Raw genomic sequence first — 27,112 nt, 5'->3', positions numbered from 1 at the left:
TGTTTTATTCCCTATATGCTACTTTGCCCTGTCATAAAAGCATGTACACGCGAGTCATCATATACCCAACCTACGTACATATGTTAAAACACTTTAAAAAATTAAATTTCCTTAATTTTGGGCAGAGTTCACGGGTTTTACCTATTACTCACCTCCTATTGCACGTGGCCCAAATATTTCCCAACTGAAATAAATAAATAAATAAAATAAAATAAATAAATAAATAACAATAAATAAATAATAATAATAAATAAAGAAATAAAGAAAATAAATAAATAAATAAAAATAAAATAAATAAATAAATAAAAATAAATAAAATAAAAAATAAAATAAAATAAATAAAAAATAAATAAATAAATAAAAATAAAAATAAAAATAAATAAATAAATAAAAATAAAAATAAAAATAAATAAATAAATAAAAAAAAATAATATATAAAATAAAATAAAAAATAAAAAATAAATAAAAAATCAAAAAATCAAAAATAAAAATAAAAAATAAAATAAAATAAAATAAAAAATAAAAATAAATAAATAAAGAATAAAATAAAAAATAAAATAAAAATAAAAATAAAAATAACAATAAAAATTAAAAATTAAAAATTAAATAAAAAATTAAAAAAAAAATTAAAAAAATTAAAAATTAAAATTAAAATTAAATAAATAAAAATAAATAAAAATTAAAATAAAAATTAAAATTAAAAATTAAAAATTAAAAAGAAATAAATTCGAGAAGTATAAATAAATCTCCATTTGAAGGCCTTAAGGGAGAAGATATGAGATATTGATACTATAGTGAGATTATCCCTGATCGAGTCTGATGAAATCCCTATGCCTCTTGCACTCCCCAAAGCTTCAAGAAACCCTTGTATCCTTGTTGGAGATATCCTTCATCTTTCTTGAGATATCCTTGTATTGGTGATGGGGGAAGATTGCTGAGGCTGGGAAAGGATGGTTCCACTTGGATCCGGAGAAGGACTCAGGTCATATTTCTCCACTTTACTTGTAGCTAACTTCAATAAAGGAATGTTGTTCTGCTTTTTATATTAAATGTGTTTATGCGTCGATTTATATTGTAACTCGTTTACGAATCTTACATTGATGTGTAATTGTTCATTCATTTATATGATTTAAAGTTAATATCATGAACATGCTTTATGTTTCTACTACTGTATATGTTTCATTTGAATAATTTTTAGGTTTCGAAGACATCAAGAGAAGCTGAGGGTTTGCACCCTGCGGGATCTACTCAAACATAAGACTTCCGGGTAAGGACACTCTTGCACAGTTCAGTAGAATAAGCATTTAGGTTGATTTCCTAAGCATTTCTTGTTGTGGTTTTCCCTCCGCTCTATTGGGGTTCTCAACCCAAGACCCTAGGGTGTTCTCACCCGCAACACATACGAAAGTGAAACTTGAACCTTATTAAGGATAAATGTTGGGTAATAGTTTTTTCAAATTTTAGAATGTTGTTCGCTATACTATCAAAGTTATACCATATTGAAGTTAGGATTTGTGAACAATCATGAAATAATTTTTAAATAAGTTAATTTGGTATTTTTACTATATCTTTCTATCTGGGAATTTTGAGATTGTGAACTCTTTATGGATTTTAGGAGACATATATAAGTATCTCATGTATAATTTTCATCATTATAAATGAAGAATTAGACATGTGGCATGTTATACAAGTTTTCTTGTGGGAAGAGGCCATAAAATCAACAAGTTTTGGGAAAGTTACCATAACATTTAGTGGGTGCATCAAATTTAGTTCACACCTACAAAATTGTAGAAAATACATATCAAAGTATTACATAACAAATTTTTAGATTGAGGAGGCCTAAAATCTTAGAGATATATCAACTAAGCTTCAACCATTTTAATATTGTCCAAATTAAGGTTCTCAAGAAAATACTAAAAGAAAAATGGAAAAGAATATGAATGAAAATAAGGAAGAAATAAAATATGTCAAGAAAAATATATAAAACTCCTTCACGGAAGAAATCAAAGAATCACAAAACAATATATTAAAATATCACCCTAAAAAGGATATGGAAATATAAGGAAACCAAGAACATGAGGAGAAGCATGGTGTTGATAATCAATCTAATTTGGGGAGTATTCTATCATAATTGGAGAGCACATATACTGAATCACAAAACCATAATCAAGAATTTCCATTCCAAGATCCACATCATCATGACTTCACGTCAACACCAAGGAAATACTTCATTATGAATAACGATATGAGGAAGGTTAATGGTAATGATCTTGTAGCATGGATATTTCAAATGGAACAACACTTTGATATACATAATGTGGCATCCTTACAAAAGGTAAGTATTGCGTCCTTATTTTTAGAACAAGTCCAACATGTATGGTGTTGGTGCATTAAGATGACTATTAAAAGCAACCTTAATACCTACATTGGTAATCAAACTAGGGCAAGTCAAGATGGTAATACCATGCCCTTGGAGCCTGTTTTAGACCATAGAGTGTTTTCCTGAGTTTGCATACAAGTTTTGCATCATTTCCAAGAACGAATCCTTCTGGTTGTTCAATATAGACTTCTTCTTCTAAGTCTCCATTAAGAAAGGCAGATTTTACATCCATTTGGTATACTTTGAATTTTTGAAAACTAGAAAGAGCAAGAAACATTTTGATGGCTTCAAGTCTAGCAATAGGTGCAAAAGTTTCTTCAAAGTCTATACCTTCTTGTTGAGCATATCCTTTACAAACAAGTTTGGCCTTGTTTCTAATAACTTCTCCATTTTCGTTCAGATTGTTTTTGAATATCCATTTAGTTCCTGTTAGTGTCGGTATCTTCATCTGTCCATCAGTGATCAAAATTCTCTTTTTGCATGCATTCTAGGTGTCTCATCCGATTAGCTACATTCCATTAGGATCATGGATCATCTAATGGTAGTGGCTCATTATCAAATTTCCCTCATGGTCTTTACCTGTTGGCCTATTTTACAAGTTCAGGTCATTTACAGTCATCTTTTGTCATTACATCTGCAAAAGCCATTTTTAGGGTTTTAGGTCTCATTAGGTCTAGGGTTTGCCACCATAGTTGTGTAAAAGCTCAATAATGGTCAGCAGGCACATGAGGAGGTCTAATAAGGTCTCAGCATCAAAATTTCAATAATGATATACTCAGTAATTGATTTTTCCTCAAAACCTTGTTTTGAGGAAAAACAGAGTTTTTATGTTCTATTTATAAAAATTTCATGTAATTTTAATTTTCCAATATGTAATAAGTTCAGAATTGCTACCCTTGGTCGCCTTGCCAATTCCAGCCATTGTAAGCAAAAACATAAGCATCAAAGCATCAGTTTGTCAAATGATTAAGAAAAGTCAATTTCGATGGAAAGACAGAGTCAAAACCAAAAGTGACTTTAACATTAGAAAAGTGGGTTTGAGATGAGTGAAAATTTAAAGTCATTCATATTTAAAGTGAAAAGGGTCCTCTTGGTCATTTCATTATGCAAATTTACTCTTGGAGAGTCAAAAATCACGATTTGGAGCAAAAGAGGAAAAACCCTGTTTTTAAGGCAACTTGGCCTGGCATTACGCATCAGAGGCAATGCGCTGGCATCAAGCAGGGGTTGCGCATCAGAGGCAGAACTGCAATGTAAAATTGAATTGGCACTGCGCATCAGGAGGGCGTTGCGCATTGGGCCCAGTGCAATGCGCATTAGTCCAGTTTGCTCCAAATCATCCCAAATCATTCCAAATTGCTCAACAAACCTCAAATCTACTACATTTGCCCTCTACAAGTAAGTACTTATCCTCCTAAGGTTGAAATTGAAGTCACATTGGTGTTTTTTATAGATCTTGCATGTAAATAATGAAACCCTAGTTTCTCTTCATTATTTGCCATCCAATTGTGCAATTTTCATCCCATCCTCACATAAACTTCATTAAACCCATTTTCACTCTTTATTTACCCTAATACACTTCATTCATCTCATTTTCTCATAACTCACTCCCCTAAAGCAAGAATTTCCCTCACCAAACCGTAAAATCCCTCACTAAATCCTAATCTCCCAAAATCATTTCTTTCACTCCCCAATTTCATCTCCCAAGAGTAAAATCTCTTCATAGTCATCGCTATTGTCCTCTTTCATCACCATTTTTCATTATACCTTCATTTCATCATTTTCCCTAAAACAAGCACAGTGGCAAGAAAGACAAAGTGACAGTTTAGGAGATAGAAATTTGCAGCCTGGGAGACCTCACAAGGGTGGGAAGATCATCAGAGAGGAGCCTATTAGTATTGTTGAACTTCTTGCTTGTCCTCTTGCCACCACTTGTTTTAGATACCAATCTTGCTTTGAGTTTTGTGAGATGGTAGAGAGGGTTAGGTATCATCATGAATTGGCTAGGCAATTTGTCATCAACATGGAGGACAATATGGTACAGCTTGCTAGCATCAACTTCACTCTTTCACCAGCCATTATTGCAGAAGCAACTAAGATGCCAGATGTGGGCGAAAGATGGAATAAGAGACAGAATATCACCAAACAGAACTATGAACCCTACATTAAAGCTAGATATCATAGCCAATTGGGTAGGGTGTTTCCTTTCAAGTTTTTGGAGGACCGGTATGTGCCATTAATGAAACTCATCATTAAATACTTCACATGTGAGGGAAGGTTCTCCCGACTCTATGCTTATCATATCAGGTTGCTTATGCATTTTACTACGGTTAGAATGATGAGCATACCATACTTCATTTGCGAAAACATAGAGAGGATGATTGTAATTGCAAAGAGGAAACCCTACCCACAGCAGCTCAATAGCATATTTCACTTTTCTATCATCAAAATTGTTGTTTTGCACCAGTTGACTCAGTTGGGAGTGCCATGGGAAACCTTCATTGCCCATGAGATTTTCAAGGGACCTCAAATATTTGTAGAACTTCAAGAGGAAGCTAGACCTTCTGGGCAACAAAGTGAACATGAAAGAAAAACTGAAGAGGCTCACATTCTTGTTTTTATCACTTATGAAAAGGGGACAAGAAGACTTTTTGTAGCTACAAAATGAGTATTATCTCCACCAGGGGTGGAAGGCGTCTTGTTCTCTTCACCGGACAACAAGTAAATGTTATCTTCACCCAGGGTGAAAGGGGCTTTGCCTTCTTCTTCAGCAGAGCAAGTACAGGATAGAGGAAAGAAACCATTGCATGATGAAGGGCCTTTTGAAGGTCAAGAGAGAGACTTTATTTTGATTCAGGAGGAGGGCATTGTTTTGATCTCCCAAAACTCAAGGCTCAAGGAGGTCATTAGAGAACAAGAAGCTGATATCAATGCCTTATCCATCAACCTTGAAAGGGCTAAGTGTATCATTAAATACCTTGAGCAACAAAAAAAGCAATTGGAGGATAAATAGATGATCATGGAGCTGCAAACTATCACGGAAAATCGACAGATGGCAAAAAGGAGGAAAGTCAAGCTGACTTCACTAGAGGAAGAAATAGAAGCTGACCGAGAATCATGGTTGGAAAGAGTGAATGTCCACCTTGAGAAGCTTCTTGACAAGGCTCATAACGAGAAGAAAATGTTGCGACCCATGGCCTATCACTATTTGGCCCGGAACAAAATTTGTAAGGTAAGAATAAGAAGACTAAAAGCCAAGCTAGGGAGAGCCTTAAAGGCCAAAAAGGAGCAAGACAAACTTATAATATTGTTTGAAGCTTCCTTGGATCCACAAAGTAGTTGATCATCTTTCCTCATGCCAATTTTGAAGAAATTTGGAGAACTTTTGTCATTTTCAAATTTTTAATTGCAATACACAGGGATTTTCTTATGATGCGTAGCGCCACTGGAACTGCGCATTGAGATGGTAAGGAATTTTGAAGAGTGGCTTATATTTTTGAATTTTTCATGAAAAAATATGAAAACACAGAAAATTTCATGAATTTTGGAGGAGTTTTGGGTCACCAAAAGGGCAAAAAACACCTCAAAATTGCCCTTTCTGCCACTTTTTGGACCCACAGGAAGCAGTGTTGGGAGAACTGAGTTTTGGAGGAGAAAATGGACACCAAATTAAAAATTTCCACTTGTCCTATAAATTAGATAGATAGACCTTTCCAACAAGCCAACTTGGAGAAAATTTGGTGAAGGGAAAGGCCTCCAAATTCAGCTGGGAAAAGGCATTGCGCATCAGGCAGATAGCACTGCACATCAAGCACAATTTGCTCAATTTTGCTCAAAAATTAAAATTTTCGCCTAGTTTTTTCTCATTTTGACTTTTTCTCTCTCATGGTCAAACTTGTTAGTGCCTAAATCTACCTCAGGCTGAGAAAGGTAGGATCTAGGGTAACATCAAACCAAGCTTAACCTGGTAGCTAGCCCTACCTGGTCGGGAGAGGGCTCTCTCCTGTCAATCTCAGCAAAAATGATCAATGAGGCTTGAGATGAATTGAATGAAGACTGATTTTAGGCTAGGTATGTGTACAAAATAATTTATTTAATTTAAAGATGTTTTGTTGGCCCAAATGGAAAGGCAATTTTTGGGTCCTGGGAATGAGGCTCAGTTTTGCAGAGGTCTCAATGGGGCAAGGTAGGCGAGTGATTTGCTACTTCAAATTGAATGAAATGGAGGGATTTAGATAGGTGAAGAGTTGAAAAGGGCAATAAAACCTCAAGGATCCTCTTCAAACGGCTGAAAACATCAATAACTAAGCAAACCCTAGGTAGAGCACTGTAATTTCAATGGATTCTACCTTTATCCTTGTTTGTTTTAGTTAAGAAGAAAGCAAGAGAGATAATGGTGCAAACGAAACACATATAAACTTACAGTTACAGAAGGAAACACAATATCAAACAAACATTCCACATGAATCCCATAGAGTGCTGCAAACCCTGGTCTATTCCTTAGCCAAAACCGCTGAGAAAAATGTATACAATGAAGCTCCAAGCTTTCTCAAAAGTCCAACCATGCTAATGACTGAAAAAACATAATATATAGGAAAAAAAAAACTCGTCCTAGCCTCTAGGGGTCGAGCTCATGAGTTTAGAAGATATTTCAACTAATTCTAAACTGAGAACTACAAATTAGGCAATGGAACAACGTGCCTCTAAAAACTAGGGAACTTATTCATTCAGTTGCAAACTAACTTTTTATGGATGAATCTACCTCCATGAGTGAAAATTTGACATAACATCAAGATCCATCAATTCACATTAAATTACATCCTAAGTTTGACATTAATAAAGAAAAAAAGTCAAATTGTCAGGGAACTAGGCGAAAAACAGAGTATACTTGGTCAAACTGAGCAAAATTTCCCCTATGCGCAGCGCTGATTTCTCTATGCGTAGTGCCTGTTTGCAGCCACTTTTGGAAGCCTTCCTGGTGTCCAAATTTGTGCCAAGTGTGCTTGTTAGAAATCTTTGCCTGTCTACTTTCCAGTTCAAGTGGAAGTTTTGAATTTGGCCTCCATTTGCCCCTCCAAAATTGAGTTCTCCCAACACTGCTTCATGTGTGTCAAAATAGGGGTAGTGAGGTAATTTTTACGGTATTTTTGACCTTTTTGGGGGCTCAAAACCTGTCAATATTTCTTGGCCTTTGGTAGGAATGAATATTTTTCCAAGAAAAATCCAAATATGCTAAGTTTTTGTCATTTGGAGGCCTCCATCAAAAGCGAGCGCCAGGTGGCATGGCGCATTGGGTAGAAAATTCTGTGTTTTAGCCCAAAAATTTCAAAAATGCAAAAAGTGTCCCAAATTTTTTGAAATTTGGGCTGAGTGCTCTCCATCAAGTTTTTTGTTGGGCCAAGGAAGCCTTAGCCAAGATCTGAAGTTTATCTTGTTCTTTTTGCCTCCTCAATCTCTTCTTCAACTTGGCCTTCAAGCTCTCGATTTTAGCTTGGCACACCATATTCCTTGACAAATAATGATATGCCATCCTTCTCAACATATTTTTCTCATTGATGGCTTTCTCCAACCTCCTCTCCAAGTGGATATTAGTCCTCTCCAACAAAGACTCACGATCAGCATTGATTTCTTGCTCAAGTGTTGTGAACTTGACTCTCCTACGTTTGGCAGCTTGTCGGTTTTCTCGTATGTTTCTAAGTTCCATTATGGTTTGTTGATCCTCTAGTTGTTTGTTTCTTTGTTCCAGGTACTTTATTATCCACTTGGCTATTTCCAAGTTGAGGGACAAAGCATTGATGTCCGCCTATTGCTCTTGGATGACTTCCTTGAGCTTTGAGCTTTGTGGGCCCAAATCTGTGTCATCATCCTGAATGAGAATGAAATCGGTCTCCAGCTCACTTGAAGGCCCCTCATCATGCAATGGCCTCTTTCCCTTGTCCTGAACCTGCTGTGTTTATGAAGGAAGCGAGACCCCTTACACCCCGAGTGGAGATAATACTCGCTTTGCTGCTGCAAACAACCGTCTAGTGCCCTTTTAATATGTGACAAATACCGACACACTAGCGATCTATGTCTCATGACCCTCCTGCTGATGAGAAGGTCCACCTGCCTCATGAAAATTCTGTGGAGGTACCTAAGGAGCTGTGAAGAACTCATGAGAAATGAAATCCTCCCATGAGATGCCCTGTAAACCAAGCTGATGAATGACCACAATTTTGATTAGTGCAAAATGGTATATACTATTAAACTGTTGTTGAGGGGTCTTCTGTTGTACTAGTGTGGTCATCTTCTCAATATTTGGGCACATGAGGTAGGGGAGATTCATCATTCTCATCCTGGTATAGTGCATCAACAATCTAATATGATAAGCATATAGGCGAGAAAATCAGCCCTCACAGGTGAAATATTTCATTATGAGTTTCATCAAGGAAGCATATGAGTTTTTCAATTACCAAAAGGGAAAATCTATGTTGAGTTGTCTCAAATAATTGGGCTTGATGTATGGTTCATAGTGTTCCCTATCAATCTGTTGCCTTTTATTCCACTACTCTCCGACATTAGGAATGCCGGTTGCTAGAGAAATAGACTCCGGTGTCAAGGTGAATGTCATAGCAGCTAGAGTGGTTTGGCCATTATGTAGATGAAGCACAAATAACTGGGCTAACTCATGATGATACTGGACTCTAGCAACAATCTCACAGAACTGATAATAGGATTGGTGTTGGAAGCATGTGATAGCAAGAGGGCAGGCCTGCAGCTTAGCAAGTGAAGTAGGCTCCTCTCTTATATGTTTGCCACCCTTGTGAAGTCTCCTTGGTGCAGGCACATCTATAGGAGGGTCACTGTGTGTCTCTTCATCTCGGTCATATGAAGGATCAGATTCCATGCCTGCTAATGTGTGAGTTTTCTTGATGAGTATGAAGAGATTTATGGTGATTTTGATGTTTTCTGCCACCAAGGGTAAGAATATGTGAGGGGCTATGGATGGAGAGGATATGAGGGGTTTTGGGACTATTATGACAGGTTTTGTGGGAAATAGGGAATTAGGGAACAATATGGAAGCTTTAGGGACAACAATTAGGGTTTGGGGATTTGTAATTAAGATTTTGGAAAATGGGATTTGGGGATAGGGGTAAATGATTTTTAGGAATATGGGAGTTTAGGGAATGGGTGGATAAGCTGGGAAAATAAATGGAGTGACAAAGTGAGGGAGTGGTAGAATGAACTTGGCAGCAAAATGACAAATGCAAACCCCAGGCAATGGTTTTTGAAAAATCACAAGGAAATAGGGTTTGAGTTTCTTCACACAACCACCATAATTTTTTTAAGAAAAATTCCTTCACTAGCAAGGAAAAGACCTTGACTTACTTGCACACTAGAAGACTTGAGTGATTTTGGCAATGTGAGGGATTTTTTGAGAAAATCGGGTTTGGCAGCTCTATGCCTCGCACCTCAAACCCAATGCACCACACCTCTTGTGTGTGCCACACTAGTACAAAATCAACACTGAGGAGGTCGGCCCTATGCATCGCGCCTGTTGTATGCGCCGCGCCTCTCACCCAGTGCGCCGCACCTCCAAAACTGAGTACTTTTGCTGCGATTTTTCCAACATGGCTTTCACCTTGATCAATATTTCTTCTTGGAATGCCAATGAGCTTTTGAATTGTAAAAAATGGTTTATATACAAGAGCTTTATAATTTTTGATTCATAAAACCCACTTTTATAATGTTTGCCATGTGACTTTGCTTTTCAAACTCTGTTTTTGGGCAGTTTGCTTTATTTGAGCATTTTGATGAACTGAATGACTTGATTTTTGTTTTCCTTGCAGGGGATGGAGCTACTGAGGCTTGACAAGGTGACCAAGGTTGCCACTGAAGTGATTTACATACAAGAGAATTGAAAATACATGAATCTATACAATGAAAACCTAAAATACTCTATTTTTCCTCAAAACAGAGTTTTGAGGAAAAATACATTTCTGAGCAATTGATTATGGAATTTCTTGGTACTAGAACTTTATTCAACCTCCTCAAGTGCCTACTGGCTATTATTGGACATTTTGAAGACCTATTTACTGAAACCCTAGACCTAATGAAACTGAAACCCTAAAAATGACTTTTGCAAATTTAAAGACAAAAAGTGACTGCATATGATCTTGATGAATGGAAATGGGCCAGCAGGTAAAGGACATAAGGGAAAATGTACAACAAGCCACCACTGTCAGATGATCCATGCTCCTAATGGAATGCAGCTGACTGAGCGAGACACCTAATATGCAATGCAACAAGAGAATTTGATCTCTGACAGAGGTATGAAGATACAAACACTAACAAAACTCATGATGTAAATTGATGAACTTTGATGTAAAAATAACGAAAATTGACTCAAGGAGGTAGATACATCATGTATAGGTGGTTTTGAACTGAATGAATCAGTTTCCATAGTTTTAAAGGCAAGTTGTTCCACTGCCTATTTTTCAGTTCCTAGTTTAGATCTAGTTGAAACAGCTCCTAGACTCATGGATTCGACCCCTAAAGGCTAGCATGGGTGGTTTGTTGCCTATATCTTGTACTTGCATAGTCATTTGTCAAGCTTGGACTCTTGTTTGGCAAGGAAATAGACCAGGGTTTGTAGCATTTTGTGGGATTCTTGTGGCAGGGTGATTTAGTATTGTTTTTCCTTCTATGATTCAAGTTATCATGTGCTTATGTTTGCCATCATCTCTCTCTTTTTAGCTTAACTAAATGAATCAAGTATAAAGGTGGAAATCATTGATGTTGCGGTGCTCTACCTTAGGGTTTGTTTAGCTTTACATGTTTTCTACTGTTTGAAGAGGACTCATGATACTTCCATGCCCTCTCCAACTCCTCGCCAGTATTAAGACTCTCCATTTCACCTAATTCAAAGTACTAAAGCATGTGCCTACCTCGACCCACAGAAACCTCTACAAGACTGAGTTCATTCCCTGTACCCAAAACTGCCTTTCACATTTGATCGAGCAATCAACCATAAAACTCAATCAAACTCCTCTAAGCATATACCTAGCCTAAAATTAGTCTTTACATCAGTCATATCAAGCCTTATTTGCTATATTATCCTGAGATTGACAAGGAGAGAGCCCTCTCCTAACCTGGTAGGGCTAGCTACCAGGTTAAGTGTGGTTTGATGTTACCCTAGACCTGCCTTTCTCAGCCTGAGGTAGATTTAGGCCATAACAGTTCCTATGATATTCTTATCATGAGGTCTAGGAACTAGTTCCCAAGTATTATTCTTTTCAATTTGCTCAAGTTATTCATTCATGGCCTTGACCCAACCTTCATCTTTGCATGCTTCATTTACATTTTGAGGTTCAGTGGAAAATAGTAATGATAGATAGCTTGAAGCTTCGGCAATGGTTCCTCTAGTCTGCACACCTGCCGCTTTTTCTCCTAAGATTTGAGCTTCTAGATGATTTTTCTGAACATACCTAGATGGAGTCTTTTCTTCTATTGTTATCACTTCTTCTGGTGCTTCATTGGTTTCTTCTTCAAAATCAATTTGATTGATGTGGGAAAATAATCCTCATCTTCTTCATTTTCATAATCTTTTATTTTTATCTGTTTTGGATTTTTTCATGCTTCATAAACCACAACATCTATACTTTCAATAATTATCCCAAGTCTTTTATTGTAACATTTATATCCTTTACTTCGGGAAGAGTAACCAAGAAGAATACCTTCATCTACTCTGGGTTCAAACTTACCAAGTTTTTCATCAGTCCTTTTGATGTAACATTTTCTTCCAAAAACTTTGAAGTATTTTACAGTAGGAGTCTTACCATACCAAAGTTCATGTGAAGCTTGAGTGTTGTTTACCCGAATATTTGCTTGATTGAGAATAGTGACGGCGGCAAATGCAGCTTCACCCCAGAAGGTTGCAGGAGTTATAGATTCATCTAGCATAGCACAAGCCATTTGTTGAACAGTTCTGTTCATCCTTTCTACCACTCCATTTTGTTGAGGAGTCCTTGCAGTGGAGAACTGCCTTCTTATTCCATGTTCACAAAAGTCAAAGAATTCGTGTGAGGTAAATTCCCCTCCTCGATCAGATTTGAGGCATTCGATTTTGCAATCTGATTCATTTTCAACCAAATCTTTGAAGGCTTTGAAATTTTGAAATGCTTCATCTTTATGCTTTAGAAGACCTATCCAACACATTCTGAAAAAAATCGTCAATAAACAATATAAAGTATTCTTCTCCACGAGGTGACCTTTTCCTTGATGGACCACATAAATCACTATGAACAATTTCAAGATTCTTACTAGTTGACCCTTCCTTTTCGATGAATTTAGATCTGGTTTGCTTACCGAATTGACATGATTTTCATATAGAATTTTCAGGAATGTTGATATTTGGAAGATCACGAACAGCCTGGAATCTCCATGCTTTTCTTATTTGAGAAAAGCTTAGATGTCCCAATCTTCTGTGCCATAGCTAGTTTTCATCATTTTTGCTTAGATAGCACTGTTGTTGTCCTCCCTTTTGTATGTATAGGTTGTTTGGAGTTCTTGTCCCTTTAATCACAGTTTATCATGTATCAAGCTCACAAACAACACGTCCATTTGATCGAAACACTACTCCATTTCCTTGATCACACATTTGACTCACACTCAACAGATTATGCTTTAAGCCATCAACATACATAACATTCCCAGCTTTAAATTTTTCTTTAAGAAAACAGAGCCTTTACTTTATATGACAGTAGGAGTGTCATTTCCAAAGGAGACACTCTTTTCCTTTTCTAAGGCATTATATGAGTGTAGTTTTTCTCTGTCACCTATCATGTGTTTTGAGCATCCACTGTCAATGTACCACTAGTTTTCTTGTCCTTCTGTATACAAGGCTATACCACATCTTTCTATTTGTGGTTCTTTCTTTCTCCATATTTTTGGATTTAATGGACTTTTCTCCTTTTGAGCTATTTGCCAAAATTTACTCCTGCATTCAAATTCTTCATGGCCAAAGTTGTTACAGATTGAGCATTCTATTTCATTTTCAAGAAGAGAAAAGTTATTATAGGAACTTTTCTTGATCCCTGTCACATTCCTTTGATTTCGTGCTTCTCTAGCATGATAGTTTTGTAAGAAACAAATTGAACAGCGTTATGTCCAAAATTATGACATGAGAAACAATGACCATTAAAGAATTTCCTGCGACTATCAAATCTACTGACCTATTGATTGTAGTTGAAGTTCCTCCTACTGACCTGTTGATTGATATTCTTTGAAGAAAATTGAGTATGATTTACCTAAGGTTGATTGTGGCTTCTGTTCATCCTTGAAGTAAATTGAGCCTGATTCACCTGGTGATCTACTTTATGCCTTTGTTGATGATTGTCGAATTTTTCGCTGCTCTTTGCTGCATCATGATAGCTTTTAGTGGAGGTTGATGATTTCTGTGATTGAGATGTTTCTTCAATATATCCAAGACCTATCTTTATCAGAGGAGAATGCTGCACTTTGATAATTTCATTTAAGGTTTCTGATCCTTTAGCAAATCTAAGATTGAGATCTTTTTTTTTCTCAATATCCTTTCTTAGACCCACAATTTCACATTCTAACTTTTCATTGTGTTTTTCTCTTTCAGCAAGTTGGTATGTCAAGGTATCTATAATCATATCCTTTTCTTCTAAACAGATTTTGAGTTTAGAGATTTCATCATAAAGGTCATCTTCATCTAAAGCATCCAAAAAATCATCATCTTCATAAGCCATCAAAAGTCTATAGTAATTACTATTTTCATTTTCATCACTATTTGATAAACCATCGCTATCTTCATGAGTATAGTAGCTCTTTTTACTTACACTTTGTTTTCTGTTCCATTTTGTAGTTTCCTTCCCTTTATCATATTTATCTTTATGAGGACATTTGGTAGCATAATGACCGACTCTACCATAGGCAAAACATTTGAAAGGTAGTTTACCTCTGAATCTACCGGAACCCCGTTGAAGATTCGTGACAAAGTTCGCTTCCTCTTCTTCTTCTAAAATATGTCCTAACTTATTGAGTTCTTATTTTACTTTTGCTGAAGCTTTAAATGTGGCTTTTCTCATATCTGATGGACCTCCTTTTCTCATCTCAAACGCAGTTAAGATTCCGTGAAGCTGTGTCATAGTAATAGTCTAGATCCTGCTTTTCTTCTATGGCATATACTTTTGATTCAAATTTAGCAGATAAGGATCTTAAAACTTTTTCAACTAAGGTACTTCCTTTATCTCTTCACCCATATTCTTCATGCAATTAGAAATCTCATCTATACGTAAGAATTAACTAGCTACACTTTCATCATTGTGCATCTTTAGAGTTTCATATTAAATTCTGAGAGTTTGTAGTTTAGCACGTTTTACCTCAGAGTCTCCTTCGTAGCTTAGAACGATTTTGTCCCATATTTCCTTGGCTGATTTGAGCTGCATAACTTTGACAAACTCTGATTGTGGCAGACTTCCCAATAATGTATTGACAGCCTTGGCACTGGTTTCATATTGATTTTTACCTACTGCATCTGTAGTAATTGCCAATGGAAATGTATATCCTCCTTCCACAATTTCCCAAACTTCTATTCCAAGAGATTGAAGATAGGTTGTGGTTCTTACCTTCCAGTAAACAAAGTTGTTCCCATCAAAGATTGGTGCTCTGATGGATCCCTCACTTTCTTGATTACTCATGATGATGGATCTTCCTTCAAGTGATCAAGCTTCTTTTGAAGGACCTGCACTAATACCAATTGTTGGAAATAATACTGAGAGGGGGGTGAATCAGTATTATCAAACTAATAATTTTTCATTTCCATAATCAGATTCATAAACACTACTTCAGTTAAGGGAACTTGCATGTACACGCAACTGTGTTTAGAGCAACTAGCATATATCCAGCAAACTTATGATTCAGTTAATTCATCATATATTGATCTTTAATCAGTGCATCAGAACCATATAAACAATAACTAGGTGCAGTAAAAATAGATCATCACACATAAGAAACACACATGGACACCAAGATATAAGGTGGAAACCCAATGTGGGTGAAAACCACCTACTACAATCGTCTCTGTCTTCTTTTAATAATAAGAGAATTTTGTTTACAATTTTTGTACTGGTGCAGTCTTATACCAGTACGCTTCTACCTGCAAAAGGCTACAACCTTCTCTCATTCTCCAGCTTCTACTAGAAGGGAGCTACAACCCCCTAGCTCTTGTACTAGCTGATATGTTTACTAGTACGTAGGTGTCGGCCTACAAAAGGCTACAACCTTCTATTTTCTTCCAGGGACCGCGTTTCATAAATTTTCAGGCTGGATCCATCAACAACATCATTCAATCACAACCACAATCGAACCAACCACAACCGAATCAATCAATCACTCTGATCATTCAGAATGTTGTCACCAGAATACAGTAACCAGAACCCAAGAAATAACCCAGAACACTACAACAGCAAACAGAAGCAACTAAAACATATTTTATAAGGTATACGCTACTTCCATGTGTCGAACCTACGTGCATATGCACTTTCCTCAAAGCAAACCGGCGTACAGATCTGCAAATCAAATTTATGATGTATACATTGTTTTGATATGCAGAACTAGCATGTATACGCTTCTTTTCTAAAGTGAACCTGCGTACAGATCTGTAAAAGATGATTTAAACATAACAACAGTTCCAAACTTCAATCATACCTAGATCATCATATTTACAGACTACAACATGAGCCAATTATTCAAATACATGATCAAACCACATAAATATAATTTACTTCAAGCCTTAAGATCCTGATACATCATTAGATCTTATCCTTTATCAAGCACTAGGTTCTTCCTCGGCTTAGATCAAGCACGACACCATAAGCCAATAACCTGCATATTAGATCTCACACTATATCAGATATTCGATACTTGCACTCCTTGGCCTAATGATCTTCTCCTCTTTTTATAGTTTTAGGCCTTTCTCAATACCATGGTCCAAAACCACTTAGGACCAATACCTTGGACCAAATACCTGGGGTCAATACCTCAGACTCGATACCTTGGACCAATACCATGGATCAAAATACCATGGACCAAATAATTCGAACCAAACATTTAGTTTTCCATGGTATACGCACTTTTCCTTTTGTGAAGGTGCGTATGTACATATACGCGACTTGTATACAGTGAACCCGCGTTTATATGAGGCTTGGTCAATGGTGAACCTACGTATACCTCTCTTTCTTCATTCTGTGTAATATGATATGTAATTTTGTGTTGTTAACCTACAGTATTATGATCTGTTATATGAGTGAGTTGCTCTCTAAACTGATTCCTTGAAGCTGCCTTGCATTTCATCACATTTGTAAACACTCCTGTCATGCATTCTGTCACATCTGATATCTCTTCTGTAGATTCATCTAGTTACCATATACAAGAGAGTTGTTCTGCTACAAGTGGGTTGCCATCAAGTACAATACATACATCATAATTCCAACAATCTCCCCCTTTGGACTTGATGGAAACATCCATACCATGTCACTCTCCCCCTTTGACATCAAGGGCAAAGGGTCATGCTCCCTCTAAGTGCATGTTGAATTCTTTGATATGCTGAAGTGCTGATTGAGCTCCCATGATTGAGTCCATGCTCCCCCTGAGCATAAGCAAAGTCTGCAAAATGATGTTCTAAAAGAAGAACATGACTCTATACATACATCACAAATGACCTTCCTATCACCAATGACTCATACATGCATCCTTCTCCCAACCAAGTGGGGATATATCAATTGTTTATACAAGTCAAAAACACTACATCATTCATACCATGCATAGTGGGGTTACAAATTAGGTCTTTTCATGACCGTTACATTTAAAAGATATACATGACATATATAACAGAGACCAAATGTCTTAAACAAGACCATGATAGTCATCAGCAACTATCATCAGCAGCATTTGTCAATAGCATCCAGGCCAGCAACCTATATATGTCCATCAATAGTTCCCAAAATATCATCAACCATGTTCTCCCCCTGAACCTGTGCCACCTGTTCACTATCAGATCTGATCATTGCATATGTCAGTAAGAGATATCAAAGCATTATCATCAATCAGATGTATATCAAGTGATCAATAACACTATGAGGACCAATATATCAGAAGATCGAAATCATCATCAAATAGAGTAGATAATTATCGTAACCATAGCAGACCCCCTTTTTCCTTAGTCTGGCCCAATGATTTTCTTCAAACCAACATATACGTGACTGTGTCTACAAAAACTCACATATGTACATGACTAAACTTCAAGAAAATCGTGTATAACCACCTTTCCCTGAAAAATAGGATTTAACAGCAGGATGATGCAGAAACTACTCCCAGCTTTTGTCTGAGATATTCAAATGTCTCTCTGGGCAGTGGTTTAGTGAATATATCAGCGACCTGTTCTTTGGAGGGAACATACTCCAATTTGAATTTTTGTTCAGGCACTTGTTCACATAGGAAATGATATTTGATGGGTATGTGCTTGGTCATGGAGTGCATGACTGGATTTTTTGAAATACCGATGGCACTTGTATTATCACATAGAATGGAGATGGGTGGAGTACATGTGATCTGAATATCTTGAAAGGTTTGCATCATCCAAAGTAATTGTGTGCAGCAAGATTCAGCAGCCACGTATTCTGCTTTAGCTATAGATAATGCAATTGAACTTTGTTTCTTGTTGAACCAAGACACCAACCTAGAACCCATATAGAATGCACCACCACTAGTGCTTTTTCTGTCATCAACACTTCCTACCCAATCTACATCTGTATATGCATAAAGTGTAATATCAGTATCTCTAGGATACCATGAACCAAAGTTTTGTGTTCCTTGAAGATATTTGAAGATCCTTTTGGCTGCCTGAAGGTGAGATTCCTTCGGATTTGCTTAGAATCTTCCAACTATTCCCACTGCATGCATGATGTCTGGTCGGGTACCTGTTAGATAAAGCAGGCTGCCAATCATGGATCTGTAAGTTGGTTGATGTACCGCTGTAGATTCATCATTTGAGCTAAGACTACATCCTATTACCATTGGAGTACATACTGGTTTATAATATTCCATGCCGTACTTTTTTAGGATCTGTTTGAGATATTTGGTTTGTGAGAGAAAAATACCATCTTTATTTTGCTGAACTTGTAGACCAAGAAAGTAGGTAAGCTCACCATGCGAGGACATTTCAAATTCTTGCTGCATTACTGAAGAAAAATTCTTACTCATGGATTTCTTCATTGCTACCAAAAATGATATCATCAACATACACAACAATTATTAGCAATTTATCAGTGTCCATCTTTATATATAGATTTCTATCTATTGACCCCTTTCAAAAACCCTGTTGGTGGAGATATTTGTCAAGACGGTAATACCATGCCCTTGGAGCCTATTTTAGACCATAGAGAGCTTTCGTGAGTTTGCATACAAGTTTTGCATCATTTCCAAGAATGAATCCTCCTGGTTGTTCAATATAGACTTTTTCTTCTAAGTCTCTATTAAGAAAGGAAGACTTTACATCCATTTGGTATACTTTGAATTTCTGAAAACTAGAAAGAGTAAGAAACATTCTGATGGCTTCAAGTCTAGCAATAGGTGCAAAAGTTTCTTCAAAGTCTATACCTCCTTGTTGAGCATATCCTTTACAAACAAGTCTAGCCATGTTTCCAATAACTTCTCCATTTTCGTTCAGCTTGTTTTTGAATATCCATTTAGTTCCTATGATATTCTTATCATGAGGTCTAGGAACTAATTCCCAAGTATTATTCTTTTCAATTTGCTCAAGTTCTTCATTCATGTCCTTGACCCAACATTCATCTCTGCATGCTTCATTTACATTTTTAGGTTCAGTGCAAGATAGTAATGTTATATAGCTTGAAGCTTCGGTAATGGTTCTTCTAGTCTACACACCTGCCCCTTTTTCTCCTAAGATTTAAGCTTCTGGATGATTTTTCTGAACATACCTGGATGGAGTCATTTCTTCTATCGTTATCTCTTCTTCTGGTGCTTCATTGGTTTCTTCTTCATAATCAGTGTGATTTGATGTGGGAAAATGATCCTCATCTTCTTCATTGTCATAATCTTTGATTTTTATCTGTTCTGGATTTTTGCATGCTTCATCAACCACAACATCAATACTTTCAATAATTTTCCCAGGCATTTTATTGTAACATTTATATCCTTTACTTCGAGAAGAGTAGCCAAGAAGAATACCTTCATCTGCTCTGGGTTCAAACTTACCAAGTTTTTCATCAGTCCTTTTGATGTAACATTTACTTCCAAAAACATTAAAGTATTTTGTAGTAGGAGTCTTACCATACCAAAGTTCATGTGGAGTTTGAGTGTTGTTTACCCGAATATTTGCTTGATTGATAATAGTGATGGTGGCGAATGCAGCTTCACCCCGGAAGGTTGCAGGATTTCCAGATTCATCTAGCATAGCATGAGCCATTTTTTGAACAGTTATGTTCATCCTTTTTACCACTCCATTTTTTTGAGTAGTCTTTGCGATGGAGAACTGCCTTTTTATTCCATGTTGTTCACAAAAGTCAAAGAATTCGTCTGAGGTAAATTCCCCTCCTTGATCAAATCTGAGCCATTTAATTTTGCGATCAGATTCATTTTCAAACAAAGCTTTGAAGGCTTTGAACTTTTCAAATGCTTCATCTTTATGCTTTAGAAGACCTATCCAACGCATTCTGGAAAAATCATCAATGAACAATATAAAGTATTCTTCCCCATGAGGTGACTTTTTCCTTGATGGACCACATAAATCAGTATGAACAAGTTCAAGAGGCTTACTAGCTGACCCTTCCTTTTCGATGAATTGAGATCTGGTTTGTTTACCGAATTGACATGATTTGCATATAGTATTTTCAGGAATGTTGATATTTGGAAGATCACGAACAACCTGGAATCTGCATGCTTTTCTTATTTGAGAAAATCTTAGATGTCCCAATCTTCTGTGACGTAGCCAGTTTTCATCATTTTTTCTTAGATAGCACTGTTGTTGTCCTCCCTTGAGTATGTATAGGTTGTTTGGAGTTCTTGTCCTTTAATCATGGTTTCTCCTATATCAAGCTCACGAACACCACATCCATTTGATCAAAACACTATTTCATTTCCTTGATCACACATTTGACTCACACTCAACAGATTATGCTTTAAGCCATCAACATACATAACATTCCCAGCTTCAACTTTTTCTTTCAAGAAAATAGAGCCTTTACCTTTTATGATAGCGGGAGTGTCATTTCCAAATGAGACACTCTTTTCCTTTTCTAAGGCATTATATGAGTGTAATTTTTCTCTGTCACCTGTCATGTGTTTTGAGCATCCACTGTCGATGTACCACTGGTTTTCTTGTCCTTCTGCATACAAGGCTATACCACATCTTTCTGTTTGTGGTTCCTTCTTTCTCCATATTTTTGGATTTAAAGGAGTTTGCTCCTTTTGAGATTGTTGGCATTATGATTCTGGTATGGCTCTATGTTACAGATGTTGTACTTGATGGCAACACCCGTGGCAATGCTCTGATCAGGCTCTCAAAATGTTGGAAATTAAGAAGTACGCAGGAGAACAGTTCAGAAGATGCGTACACGCAGGTACATTGTGAAGGGACCGTGGCCAGACACGCAGGTCACCCGTTCAGGAGGTGCATACCCCCAGTTTCACTTACTTCAAGGCAGAGAAGCGCGTTCACGTGGGGTTTCCTATGTTTGGCCCGTGGTATTTAGCCCGCCGCTCTTGATTCTATGGTTTTGGCCCGTGGTATTGTGTTATATTATTATTATTATTGAGCCCCATGTTTTTGGGCCCCTTGTATTGGTTATCTATGGTATTGATCCATGATTTTAGGAGGAGCTTGCCTATATAAAGCAAAGGAGATCACTTGGCTAAGCATCTTTTGCAATTGAATATCTTAAGATCTGAAATATTGGGTTATTGTCTTAAAAGCTTGATCTATATGAAAGTGAAGTTGAAAGCGAATCTGTGAAGCGTGATCTCTCGAGCGCATGTTCAGATCTGGGCATCTGACTAACTGTGGCACTCTGGTGGACTGCCAATTCGGCCCTAATCAGAAGTACGCAGGTGATTAACGGTACAGGTGCGTGGGTACGCAGAGCAGAAATAGGAGAGCTGCGTGGGTACGTAGAGCAGAAGAAGGGGTACTGCGTGGGTACGCAAAGCAGAAGAAGGGGTACTGCGTGGGTACGCAGAGCAGAAGAAGGAGAACTGCGTGGGTACGCAGCGCGACAAAGGTTCAGGTGCGTACACACAGTAAAAGTACGCAGCGTGATAGTATCTTTGAGTGTGTGGCTTCAGTAACAGTACGCGGCGCGATAGTGTCTCTGGGTGCATACCTACAGTAATAGTACGCAGCACGATTGAAGAAGCAGTGCATGGGTACACGGTGCAGCAGAAGGCTCTCTGCGGGTATACGCAGGGAAGCAGAAGGTGAAGTGCATAGCGACACAGGCCAGAGAAAGAAAAACTGCGTATCTGTCTTAAGATCTTCTGTTGACTGAATTTTTTTGTTGATAAGGTGTTCTGGGTTAGTTCTGTTATTGTTGATCTGGTTACTGCAGTTGACTGTGTAATTTACATGTACTTGATGATCATTTGATGCTTATGGATCTAGTTTGAAAATTTATGAAAAGTGGTCCTTGTAAGAAAAGAAGTAAGGGGTTGTAGCTCCCTTCCAGGAAAGACTGGAAAACGAGAGAGTTGTAGCTCTCTGCAGGTTGCAGCCTGTGTACTGGTAAAGGACTGCACCAGTACAAAATCATTGTAAAAGGAGTTTCTAATTTGAAAGAGGATAGAGACATATTGCAGCAGGTGGTTTTCACCCACATTGGGTTTCCACCTTATATCTGGTGTTCTTTGGTGTGACTATCTGTTTTTCTTGTTCATGCTCATTATTTTATGGTACTGATATGCAAAATTAATTCAAAGTATAAATAAGGAAGATTTGTTAAAAGAACTTGATAATACTGATTCACCCCCCCTCTCAGTATTATTTTCAACAGAGATATTTGCCGAAATTTACTCCTGCATTCAGATTCTTCATGGCCAAAGTTGCTACAGATTGAGAATTCTATTTCATTTTCAAGAAGAGAAAAGTTATTATAAGAACTTTTCTTGATCCCTGTCACATTCCTTTGATTTCGTGCTTCTCTAGACATGATAGTTTTGTAAGCAACACATTGAACAACTTTATGTCCAAAATTATGACATGAGAAACGTTGACCATTACAGAAGTTCCTGCGATTATCGAATCTACTGACCTGTTGATTATAGTTGAAGATCCTCGTACTGACCTGTTGATTGATATTCTTTGAAGCAAATTGAGTATGATTTACCTAAGGTTGATTGTGCCTTTTTTTCATCCTTAAAGTGAATTGAGCCTGATTCACCTGGTGATCTACTTTATGCCTTTGCTGACGATTGTTGAATTGTTCACCGCTCTTTGCTGCATCACGATAGCTTTTAGTGGAGGTTGATGGTTTCTGTGGTTGAAATGTTTCTTCAGTATATCCAAGACCTGTCTTTATTAGAGGAGAGTGTTGCAATTTGATAATTTCATTTAAGGTTTCTGATCCTTTACCAAATCTAAGATTGAGAGCTTTTTTTTTCCCAAGATTCTTTCTTAGACCCACAATTTCACATTCTAGCTTTTCATTGTGTTTTTCTCTTTCAGCAAGCTAGTATGTCAAGGTATCTATAATCATATACTTTACTTCTAAACAAATTTTGAGTTTAGAGATTTCTTCATAAAGGTCATCTTCATCTAAAGCATCCAAAAAATCATCGTCTTCATAAGCCATCAGAAGTCTATCGTCATTACTATTTTCATCTTCATCACTATTTGATAAACCATCGGTATCTTCATGAGTATAGTAGCTCTTTTTACTTGCACTTTGCTTTCTATTCAATTTTTCAGTTTCCTTCCCTTTATCATATTTATCTTTATGAGGAAATTTGACAGCATAATGACCAACTCTACCACAGGCAAAACATTTGAAAGGTAGTTTACCTCTAAATCTACCGGAACCCCGTTGAAGATTTTTGACAAAATTCGCTTCCTCTTCTTCTTTTTAAATATGTCCTGACTCATTGAGTTCTTCTTTTCCTTTTGCTGAAGCTTTAAATGTGGCTTCTCTCATATCTGATGGACCTCCTTTTCTCATCTCAAGCTAGGAGCATAGAATTTGTCGTAGTTTTCATGGTCGAAGTTTTCATAGTTTCCTCGGTCGAAGTTGTCGTAGTTGTCATGGTCAAGGCTATCATAGTTGTCGTGGTCGAAGTTTCCGTAGTTGTCATGGTCACAGCTGCTGTAGTCATCGTGGTCGCAACTGCCATAGTTGTTGTGGTCAAAGTTGTCATAGTTATCATGGTTGCAGTTGTCATAGTTGAAGCTGCCATAGTTATCATGGACAAAGTTGTCACAATTGTTATTGTTTCTGTCGTTGAAGCTATTGTGGTCGAAGTTTCCATATTTTTCATGATCGAAGTTTTCATAGTTGTCGTGGTTGAAGTTTCCGTTGTTGAAGCTGTCGTGGTCAAAGTTGTCATAGTTTTGTGGTCCAAGTGTTGATTTATTGGGATTGGACAAATAGAGCTTGTTGAAGTCTTCTCTTGAGAACAAAATAGGGTAGAGTTGGAGAACTTTTTGAAGTATCATATTGAAGATTTGTGGAGATCATTGAAGACCATGATGCATTGAAGCCATCATGACATGACCTTGAAGAAGTTTTGTTTGGGTAACATGAAGAGTTGTGGTGACACCTTCATGTGAATAACAAGGTTGTCATTGATGATGTGACGTGGAGACTAAGTGAAGGCATAGTTGAATATTGATAGGGCTTGTTGAAGGAGACAAAGGGAGCCATCAATTATAACCAAATACATCTTGATGAAGTAAGGTAATGGTTGGAGCCTAAGAGGATAGGGTTAGGGATCGGAGTCCTCAAGAAACCAGGTCGGAGCCTGAACCAGATATAGGGTTGGAGCCCTTTAGGTTGGTGCCTCAAAACTGACAAGGTTAGAGCCTTGGAAATCCAAGTCGATGCTTGGAAAATACAGCTTGGAGCCTAGGAGATTGAAGATTAGTGTCCTCATCTAGGGTTAGATCCCTACATATATTGTACTTGATTTATTGTAAAGAAGAAATTAATAAAATCATTTATTCATATTGTTCATTTTGTGTTCTAAATATAAGTGATCTAATTGGTAAAAGTAACAATTGAAAATAAATATTGATTCAACCCCACTCTTAGTATTTCCTATAGTATGAAGATGAGGAATATCAAGTAGTGGAAATATCATAAGATCTAGAGCTAGAAGAGACTGCTCCAACAATCTCTTGTCATGCATTGGATGGGATTAGTACTCCACAAAACCTTAAGATAGAAGGATATAATAAAAAGGAAAATTTAATAGTATTTATTGATTTGGTTAGTACCCATAACTTCATCAATTACGAATTGGAAAGACTTCTTAATTGCTTTTTATATATAGAACCAAAACTTCAAGTGATGATTACAAATGAAGGTACCAAAAATTATTCAGGGAAGTGCCATAATATTAATTTGAACATGGGGGAATATTTATAGGTTAGTACCATGATTGCAAACCAAATGGGTGGTGTTGATGTTGTATTAGGGGTCCAATGGTCACAATCATTGGGAACAATAGCCCTTAATTTCCATGATTTCTTCATAATATTTTTCTCAAAAGGAAAGAAAATTGGGCTTAGAGATATCCAAGGGAAACCTAATAAAGTGATAAGCTTTAATAGCATGAAATTTTTTCTAAAAGAGGGACACCAACGTGTAGTTGCACAATTGTGTTCATTATATGTTCAAACATCTATATCCTTTGCTCCAATGTATCTTCAAAAATGTATCAATAATCATGCTAAGGTATTTGGATAAATACCTAATGGTCTTTCACTTATCCAAGATCATGGACATGCTATTCATTTGAAACTTGGAAGAGCACCTCCTAACATTGGGCCTTACAGATATCCACATGCAAAAAAGAGTGAGATTGAGCAAATGGTTCAAGAAATGTTTGAGGCAAGCATCATTCAACCTAGTCAGAGCACTTTAACTTCACCATTGGTGATTGTTATAAAAAAATATGATCCGTGGCATATGTGTCCATAATATAGACAACTCAACAAATGAAAATCAAAAATAAGTTTCCTATTCTTGTCATTGATGAATTGTCAGAAGAAATGCATGGATAAATTTTCTTTACTAAGTTGTATCTTCATTTTGGATATCATCAAATCAAAATGAGGCAATAAGACATTCCCAAAATGGCTTTCAAACGTATGAAGGTCATTATGAGTTTTTCATTACCCCAATTGGATTTAGAAATGGACCTTCAACATTTCAAAGCTTGATGAATTATATTTGCAAACCCTTAGAAAATTTGTGCTAGTCTTTTTAGATGAAATACTAATCTATAAAAAAATATTGGGAAGAACATGTACAACATGTTGATACGGTCTTGACACTATTGGAAGAGAAACAACTATATGTAAATCCTTACAAGTATTCCTTTAGGGTTCAAGAAGTGGAAATTTGGGTCATATTGTATCACATGACGGTGTCAAGGTGGATCCTAACCAAATCAAATTTTTGAGGGAATGGACAATCCCTAATACCTTGAAGAAACTCAGAGTATTCTTAGGATTGACCAGATATTAACACAAGTGTTTTTGGAATTATGGTTAAATACCAACACCTCTAAAAAAATTATTGAAGAAGGAATAATATTTTTGGACTAAAGAAGCAACCAAATCATTTTAATAACTTAAAGAGGCTACATGTACAACTCCCATCTTGGCAACACCTGACTTCATAAAAATATTCTTTGTGGATTTTGATGCCTTAGGTCACAACATTCATGCAATTTTCATGCAAGAAGGAATTCCCTTTCCTTTTAAAGTAACAAACTTAAAGGAAAGAACTTACTCATACCCATCTATGAAAAAAAAAATTGGCCATACTACATGTATTTAAAAAATGGCATCCATACCTAATAGAAATATACTTCAAAGTAAAAACAGATCATTATAGTTTGAGGTACTTCTTGGAGCAAAGACTTTATTCAAAAGAGAAATAAACATGGGTCACAAAGATGTTGGATTATGACTTAGAAATTATTGACAAAAGGAAAAAGCAAAATATTGTGGCAGATGCACTCTCAAGAAAAGAGGAAGACACAATTGATTTATTATGTGTTATTTCCATTCCACAATTTGACTGGGTGGAAGAAGCAAGGATTGAATGGAAGAAAGATGAGAAGATATGGAATATCATTCAATAGCTATAGGAGGACTCAAATGAAAAATAAAAAATTACATGGAAGAATGATTTGTTATGGTATTAAGGTCACTTTTACTTATGTAATAATTATCAACTCAAACAAAATGTCCTTTTGGAATTATTCACTTCTCCAATAGGAGGACATTCAAGGTTCATAAATACATAACATGGCATCAAGAGAGATTTTTTTGGGAAGATCTTAAAGCAGATGTGCAAAATTTTGTGGTGGAATGTGTGGTATGCCAACAAAATAAAGGATAAATTATCAAGACCATAGGTCTCCTTCAACCATTAGCAATACAAAGTCAACATTGGGAAGAAGTGTCAAGGAATTTTATCATAGGTTTACCCA

The sequence above is a fragment of the Pinus tabuliformis genome, chromosome X, assembly GCF_031772625.1.
Source record: "Pinus tabuliformis cultivar Carrire ecotype Pingquan chromosome X, CPIR1, whole genome shotgun sequence".
Lineage (NCBI taxonomy): Eukaryota > Viridiplantae > Streptophyta > Pinopsida > Pinales > Pinaceae > Pinus > Pinus tabuliformis.
The sequence above is the reverse complement of the archived record's forward strand: the minus strand, read 5'-3'. Positions refer to the sequence as shown.